The sequence below is a fragment of the Panicum hallii genome, chromosome 6, assembly GCF_002211085.1.
Source record: "Panicum hallii strain FIL2 chromosome 6, PHallii_v3.1, whole genome shotgun sequence".
Classification (NCBI taxonomy): Eukaryota; Viridiplantae; Streptophyta; class Magnoliopsida; order Poales; family Poaceae; genus Panicum; species Panicum hallii.
The window spans coordinates 8,825,851-8,834,660 of NC_038047.1; positions in this window are offsets into that span (position 1 = coordinate 8,825,851).

Sequence of the window (8,810 nt, forward strand, 5' to 3'; positions counted from 1 at the left end):
CAGCAGTCCCGGAAGTCTTCCTGCTCCTCGTGTTGCCTGTCGCTGCTCGCCGGTGGATTTTGACCGACGGAAATTTATTACAACATGATCGAAGTGACAAAAGATTTGTTCGGTGACTTGCGTGAGAAGCATGATGTTGCGTGAAATATCGGTATGGTATTGCGTTGGGATTATTTGGGCTTGCGAGATTTTTCTGAGCGTCCGACGCTAGCGCTCGGATCGGACGTCCGTGTGCTATCAGCTCCGATTTTCCATTGCTCCTGCACCTGGTGCTTCATTTGGCAACTCGCTCATGGGTCCTACTACTGTTGTACAAGCAGGCCCACATCACATGGCCCGCTATAGACTATAGCCCATCGCAGCACCGTGCCAGTGCTATTATCAAGTGCAGGCGCGTGGCCCACTACGATGTGCGGACCGTTGTACGAGCAGCTGACGGGGGCCATAATTGGTACACAAGGAGCTCTGGTGGTGCGATTTCTTTTCTTTTCCCTGTAGGTTGTGTCAATAATTAGTTATTGGTTCAACATTTTACATGAAAATGTTGAAATGGTGAATTTAAAATATTGAACTAGTTCATTTGAAATTTCAAATTTTAAAATAAAATCCATGGCGTATCTCATTATCATCATAGTCTAAACGGTTTGAAAATTGATAAATGATTTAGGAGATAAGCCTTCGAAGTTAGAATTCAAAGCAATTAGCTAAATGCGTTTGAAGTTTAGAATTCAAAGCGATTTCACTCACCCATCCAGCCAACAGCAGCCCGCCACCTGTCCTGCACATGCCCCTTTATGGCTTTATCCGCTTGATCGTGCGTCCGTGCCCTTGCTGCGCCAATCAGCCCACGTGCTAAAGAATCTGAGGCGTCCAGAGGTAACAATGGAAGATGCATAAAGATTTCTTATCCATACCAGGCTCCCCCCCAATTTTATTATTAGCATACAGCAGATGAAATCAGCTAGAAGAGTCAGAAAAATATATCATAAATAAATAAAACCCAAATCACTTCAACTTTAAATGTACCTTTTGAATTTGGGGAGAAGAAATGAGTGTTGACCAAGTACATTCAAACAAAAGGTTTTAAATTCTTGCAAAAACTGGCATAATTCATTGTAAGTGTTTGCTCTTTTGCCTAGGGTTCAAAGTCCTTTAAAAGTTTGCACAGGTAGAATACTTACAATCTTAACACTATCATGGCATTTTGCCATCCGAAGCTGGGAGAAAAACATGCTTCAGTTGTGCGTAATTAAAAACAGCTTAAAGACCAGTCCTGCTACCCTCTCTAATCTAATTTGCACAGAACAAGAACTCCACATGCGTTGAAAATGTCATAGACCTAATTCAGGACAAATAATTGCACGTGAAAATGCAGTGCGGTTAATCATTGCCGTTGATGATACTCTGGTGTCTGGTCCCGTTGCTGACTTGCCGTTGCCGTTGCCCGTTGGCGTTCGTGATGAAACTCCCCCTCTTACATGAAACCCTTATTCCTAAATAAATTCGTTTTGATTCCAATAGAAAAATGCACTTTAGTTTCACTTCACTTCTAATCCTAAGAGGCAAAGGCCCTTATATTCCCATCGTGCTGGAACCTAGGCGATTGATAAGATTTGATATGAGCGCAAGTAGAGCGGTTAATGAACTTTGCGTTTAAGATTAGAGTTGATGGTCTCGTAGGATTTTGCCCCAGTTTTCTTGCCATAACAAAGCTACAAAATTGCACAACATCATTCCTACCTTCCTCAATGCCATACCTACTTTCAATCTTCCATAATTTGCATGTTACCCATGACTTTTCTTGCAAACTTTATTCTTAGCGTATACTTCGGCCCGCCATGGATGGGTGATCCTTGTGTTGCAGCCAAACTCTCTTCTACAGATGTATCCTGTAGTGCATATATCACAATATAAATCAGTTTAAAAAAAACTACAGCCATAAACACAAATATTTCCAATTCTCCATTGCATAATAGTATAAAGAATAATAGGTCAGCTTTATTCTCTCCAATAAATCATCATAAAATCTAATAATATAAGTGCTCAGGGGCATGAGAGCTACCAATTATGAATTTTGACAGCAACAAAACTACAACAATAAACACAATATTTTCATTTCTCTACCGTGGCAGCTTTTTTCTCTCAAATAACTCATAATATAATCTAATAACATGACTACATGCTGGAGCATGGCCACATGGGAGCTTGGCGTGATAAAAATGGGGGCATTGTTATTGCTTCATTGAGAAGGATGCACAATGGTTTATGTACGTTAGCTCCAAATAATGAAATGTAAGTGATAGTCAAATGCATATCGATTCAAAGACATGAAAATATCCCCCATGCTCGCTAAACTTCTACATGGCTACTTTCATCTTCTTTCTTTCTTTCTTTCTTTCTTTCTTTCTTTCTTTCTTTATTTTCAAATGAGAAAAATGGAAAATCAAAGAAAATACTAGTGGATATAATGATGTACCTTGATTGAGAATCTTTATAATTTTTTCTTGCATTTGATATGTTGGGGCAGGGAATTCAGACTTTACTATGAGGACAGATTAGAGATAACAATGGCAGATTGAGCAGAGGTCGTCCTCCTTGAGGTAGGACTCTTTACTCAAATTGAGCCTACGCAATGTGTTATATTGTTGGTGTAATTCGCGATGATTTTATATCTTCAATATCGGGAAGGTCAGTTGTACTTCTGCCCTTTCCCTCATGCTCCTTTGTGTGGTTAAGAGCAAGCTTTGATCCATGGAAAGAACAACATAATTATGTTTTTGAAAAAGTAAAGGTTAAATAACCTAATGACAAACTAAAAATTAAGGGGGAAAAGGGCACTTGAAAATTGGATATGCTAATGGTTGCACAAAACTGCATATGCTAATAATTGTTGCAAAGTAGAAAGACATTAACTTTTTTATTGTCTGTTAGCCATAGAAAACATAACAAGTGATATCCATAGATCCAGATGGCTTATATTGGTTGTGAAACTTGAAACATACCTTCTTTTACTTTGATAATAGTTGCACTCGGTGGTCAACGAGCAATCATCGCAATTTGGCTGTGCATTGCATATTGTCTGGCATGTGCCATGTGGCAAAACATTTCAGAACATAGCAAAACTAAAAAATGGAATATTAAAATGCATGTGCATACCTTTCCAAAAGTTAACACTTGATAATGTAGTTCGAACCTGTTTAAATTATATGTTAGAAAGATAAGCGCAAATAAACAAGCCACTAAATTCAACTACAACCTACTAGTACTACTTACTGTTCTTTTACACAACCATTATCAATCAAGGGCCACAAGTACTGATGAATGATTTCACTGGGAGGGGGCCTAGCACAGCAGTAAAAGGTAAAAAGATGCAAAGAGAATAACTTTATGTTAACATGTTGCCACGAAATTAAGAAACCAAACTTACTTGGCAACATGGATGTTGGGGCAGGGAACTCAACTTTATTATGAGGACAGATTGGAGATAACAATGGCAGATTGAGGCCGACCTCCTTGAGGTAGGACTCTTTACTCAAATTCTGCATACTAGACTCCTAAGCTGCTACGACTTATATAATGCCGAGCCTAACAAACCAACTAACAAACTAACAAATCTGCTAACAATCCTTCTGAAGATATTCCCTGCTAGTAACTAACCAAATCTCCCTATGCCTGGTTGTTGCGCCGCCTCCTCTGATATGTTTGGCTGACAAAGGAGTCCATAACATTTCCCCCTCCTTTCGAAACAGCTCGTCCTCGAGCTGGAATTCTGGGTACGCCTGGGTGAACTCAGACACCGGTTCCCATGTAGTATCAGACGCCGGCCTATCGACCCAGTGAACGCGAACTTGCCAGGCACCACGGACCATGCGAGCACGATCCACCTTCTCTGGAATAGGGAGAACACGACCATGTTGAATGGGAGGCAGAGGCACCACTTCCGTTGGAGGCTCGACAACAAACTTCTTCAAGAACACCACATGGAACACATTATGAATTTGTGCCCGTGGTGGAAGAGCCAGCCGGTATGCAACTGAACCCACCTTGGCCAGAACCTGGAAAGGCCCAAAGAAGCGAGGTGACAGCTCGCCGCCGCGCTTGTCCTTGATCGTCGCGGCTAACCGTTGGTGCAAGCGCAGCCAAACCCAATCCCCCACCTCGAAGGAGACCTCACGGTGGCCTCTGTCATACTGGTTCTTCATCAGCTCTTGAGCGTACAGCAGGCGATCGCGGATGTCGGTGAGAAAAACATCCTGGTCCTGCAACTGTCGATCCACCGCCGGCACACGGGAGCGGCCCTGCTGATAGGAGATGAGCGCCGGCGGCTTCCTGCCGTAGACAACATGAAACGTCGTCGTTTTCAATGCCGATTGATACGACGTGTTGTGGCAATACTCCACCCATGGCAGCCAACGAAGCCAACTCTTGGGCCGGTCCCCCGCTAGGCAGCGGAGATAGACGTCGATGATCCGATTAGTGACCTCGGACTGACCATCAGTTTGCGGGTGAAATGCCGTGCTCCGACGAAGCTCGACGCCGGCGAGATCGAAGAGCTCGGTCCAGAATTTACTTGTGAAAACCGGATCACGATCACTCACAATGGAGCAAGGTATGCCGTGGAGCCGCATGATGGTGTCGAAGAATGCGCGCGCCATGGTCACCGCCGTGTACGGGTGACCCAGCGTGATGAAGTGGCCGTACTTGGAGAAGCGATCGACGATGGTGAAGACAATTGATTTGCCGCCCACACGCGGGAAGCCTTCGATGAAGTTGAGCACGATGTCCGCCCACACCGAGTGCGGCACCTCCAGTGGCTGAAGAAGGCCTGCAGGATGAAGGTGCTCTATCTTGTTTCTCTGCTTAATGTACTCGCGGACGATTCTGGCGGCCTGCGGGTTGAAGGAGGAGCGGAGCCGATGAAGTGTTTTCTGGACGCCCTCGTAGCCTGCTCCATGTGCTGTGGCGAGCAGCTGTGGCCACAAGGCCGACGTCGATGGCACAAATACACAACCCTCATGGAGAACGAAGCCGTCGACAGTGGACCATGCCGTGGTCGCCTTGCCTTGCTCGATCAGCTCGCGCGCCGTCTTGATCTCCGGCAGTGACTCTGCCTCCTCCCGAAACGCATCGAAGATCTCGAATGCTGGTGTCGAGGTGGCATGGACGTTTGCTGCGTCCTAGTCGCGGCGAGATAGCGCGTCCGCCACCGTGTTCGTCTTGCCGGGGTTGAACTCAACGTGAAGTCGTACCCGAACAACTTGTTCACCCAAGTGTGTCGCAGGATGGTGGAGAGGCACTGGTCGAGAAGGAACTTGAGGGCGTGGTGGTCCGTACGCACGACGAACGGCCGCGCCCAGAGGTAGGGCTGCCAGTGGCGCACGGCCTTCACTAGGCCGATGAGTTCGCGCTCATAGGCGGCAAGCTCAGCATTCTGCAGCACGACTGGGTGGCTGTAGAAGGTGATCGGGGCGCTGTCCTGGTGCAGCACGGCGCCGAAACCCAAACCCGACGCGTCGTAGTTTGTTAGTAGCAGAATTTTCACTCTCATTGAGAGTAAAGATGACACTAGGAGTTGGGAATTTTTCTAGGTTTACTTCTCAAACTCTACCATAATACCATGCTCTCTAGGGGGTTGGAGATACATACTTATAGGCTGCTAGCCAGCCAAGGATACGCTAGTTACTAGTCTAAGATGCCAAACTAGATGCTGTCCTAGAAGCAGTCAAGATGCTGCTGTCCTAACTGCTCTAAAACTGCTGTCCTAGCTGCTCTAAAAGCAGTCCAAGATGCTAAGAAATGCTGAGAAAAATACCTTGCCCACAAAGACCAAGTACATAGACTTATTTCCATCATTCTCCCCCTAAGTCTTATGCGTCGTCTTGTGGGAAATCTGGACCATCCCGATCTTGGAGCAGAGCTCCAGGAACCTGATCCTCCCAAGAGGCTTGGTGATCAGGTCTGCAAGCTGGTCCTTGGTGTTGATGTAGCCTGCCTTGATGCTCCCTTCCTCCAAACAGCCTCGGATGAAGTGGTACCTCACCCGGATGTGCTTGCTCCGTTCATGGAAAACGGGTTCTTTTCCAGGGCCAGAGCGGACTTGCTGTCCACTCGGAGATCCATCGCTCTAGCGTCTCTGCCAAGGAGATCACCGAGCAGTCGAGCGAGCCAGATCGCCTGAGTCGAAGCGGTGGAGGCCACGATGTACTCGGCCTCGCAGCTAAACAGAGCTACCACCTGCTGCTTGACCGATTGCCAGCTGACGAGGCACTTGCCAAGGAAGAATAGGATCCCACTGGTGCTCTTGCTGGTGTCAATGTCGCCGGCGTGGTCGCTGTCACTGTACCCGACGAATTGTGCCGCTCCGGGGCACCTCGGGTAGTAGAGGCTGTTATCAAGAGTCCCTGCGACATAGCGGATGATTCTCTTCACAGCCTGCTGGTGCTCCGTCGTCGGTCGCTGCATGAACCGACTAACGTAGCCGACAGAGAACGCCAAGTCCGGCCGTGTGTGGGCAAGGTAGCGAAGGCTCCCCACAAGATGTTGGTACTGGGTAGCGTCCACCTCCTCTGCCTTGCTATCACGGCTCAGCTTCAGCCTCTCCTCCATCGGAGTGAGAGCTGGGTTGCAGTCGGTGAGCCCAGCTAGCTCAACGACGCGCTTGGCGTAGGCGGTCTGCCGTAGTGTGATCCCGGAGTCGTCCTGGTGCACCTCGATCCCCAGGTGGAAGGAGAGAGGCCCCAGGTCACTCATCTGGAAGGTGGCCTTCATATCTTCCTTGAACGCCGCCACCTCCGCAACCTTGGTGCCGGTGATCACCAAGTCGTCGACGTAGACGCCCACCAGCAGGACATTTCCTCCATTGCCCCGCCGGTAGACGGCCGCCTCGTGCAGGCTTTGCTCGAAGCCCATCCTCCTGAGCACGGAATCCAACTTGGCATTCCATGCCCTTGGTGCCTGCCGCAAGCCATAGAGGGCCTTGCGCAGGCGCAGCACCTTGCCCTCCTTGCCGGGGATCGCGAATCCCAGCGGCTGGTGCACGTAGACCGCCTCCTTCAAGTCGCCATTAAGGAACGCCGACTTGACGTCCATGTGGTGGACACGCCAGCCCTCCTGGGCAGCCAGCGCAAGGAGGAGTTGCACGGACTCCATCCATGCAACGGGAGAGAAGGCATCGTCGAAGTCGATCCCCTCCCGCTGCAAGAAACCTCGTGCCACCAAGCAAGCCTTGTGCTTGATGATGGCGCTGACTTCGTCTCTCTTCAGCTTGAACACCCACTTAAGGGTGATCGCGCGGTGACCACAAGGGAGATCAGCAAGCTCCCAGGTGCGGTTCTTCTCTACCGCGTCCATCTCCGCCTTCATCGCGGCACGCCATGCCGCATCTTTCTCGGCCTTTGCGAAAGACTGAGGCTCGCCGTCGTCGCATGCAAGATGCAACTGCCCCTCTAGGTCGTGAGGCACTAGTCCCGGCACTGGCTGGTCGCCAAGAAGATCCTCCATCGTACGGTACCGCAACAACTCGCCGTCGTAGCACGCGTCGATGCGCTCCTCATCGTGAGAGAGTGGGGTAGCGAAGTCCACTGGACTGGGCTCGACGTGAGCTAGTGCTGGAGTAGACATGCCCGGAGAAGTGGCTGTCGGTGCTGGAGTGCATGGCGTTGCCGACTGAGGTGGAGCTGACGAGGAACTCGTCTTAGCCAGAGTCGTGGCTGGAGAGCATGGTGTCGCCGGCTGTGGTGGAGTCGGCGAAGACGATCTCGTCACAGCCCGAGTCCTGGCTGAAGAGCGTGGTGCTGCTGGGGTAGAAGGCGCCGGGGACTGGGGTAGGCACGCTCGTCAAAGAGGGGCTACCTACTCCCCCAGCTCCCTCGAAGTGGAAGTACTCAACAGTGAAGTCGTCGTATGTCGGAGTCAAGCTGTCGTCCACCACCTTTTCCCACGCCCATCCCCGGCCTTCATTGAACACAACATCGTGCGCAGTACGCACATGCTGTGTCTTCGGGTTGAGGATGCGGCAGGCCTTCGAGCCCTCTGCGTAGCAGATGAACACTCTCGGAGTGCTCCTGTCATCGAGCTTGCTGATGTGGCCAAGCTCCTTGGCGAACGCGAGGCAGCCAAAGACCTGCAGGTGGGAGACCGCCGGCTTGCGCCCATGCCAAGCCTCGTATGGCGTCCTACCGTCGAGTGTCTTGGTAGGCGAGCGGTTGAGGATGTAGACAGCCGTCACCACGGCCTCTCCCCAGAAGACAGCCGGCATCCCCTCTGCTTGAGGAGGGCCCGGGCCATCCCTACAACCGTCTGGTTGCGCCGCTCGACGACGCCATTCTACTACGGGCTGTACGGCGTGGAGTAGTGGCGCTGAATGCCTTCTTTAGTGCAATACGATGCGAATTCAGCCGCCGTGAATTTGCCGCCGTTGTCGGTGCGCAACACGCGCAGCTTGCGGCCACACTCCGCCTCCGTCGCAGCCTACGTGCGCCTGATGGCGTCCGCAGCCTCTCCCTTGCTGCCGAGGACCATCACCCACATGTAGCGGGAGTGGTCATCGACGAGCAGCAGGAAGTAACGTCGTCCTCCCGGTGTGGCCGGGGGCCACACAAGTCCCCATGAATGAGCTTGAGCCGCTCCTTGGCTCGGAAGCTCGCCTGGTGGGTAAACGGGAGCCGTCTCTGATTCGTCAACACGTATACATCGCAGAACTGCTCCACATGGTCGAGGCACGGCAAGCCTCGCACCATCTCCTTAGCACTGAGCCGCTTCAGGGCCTCGAAGTTGAGGTGCCCGAAGCGCTCGTGCCACTGCCACGCCTC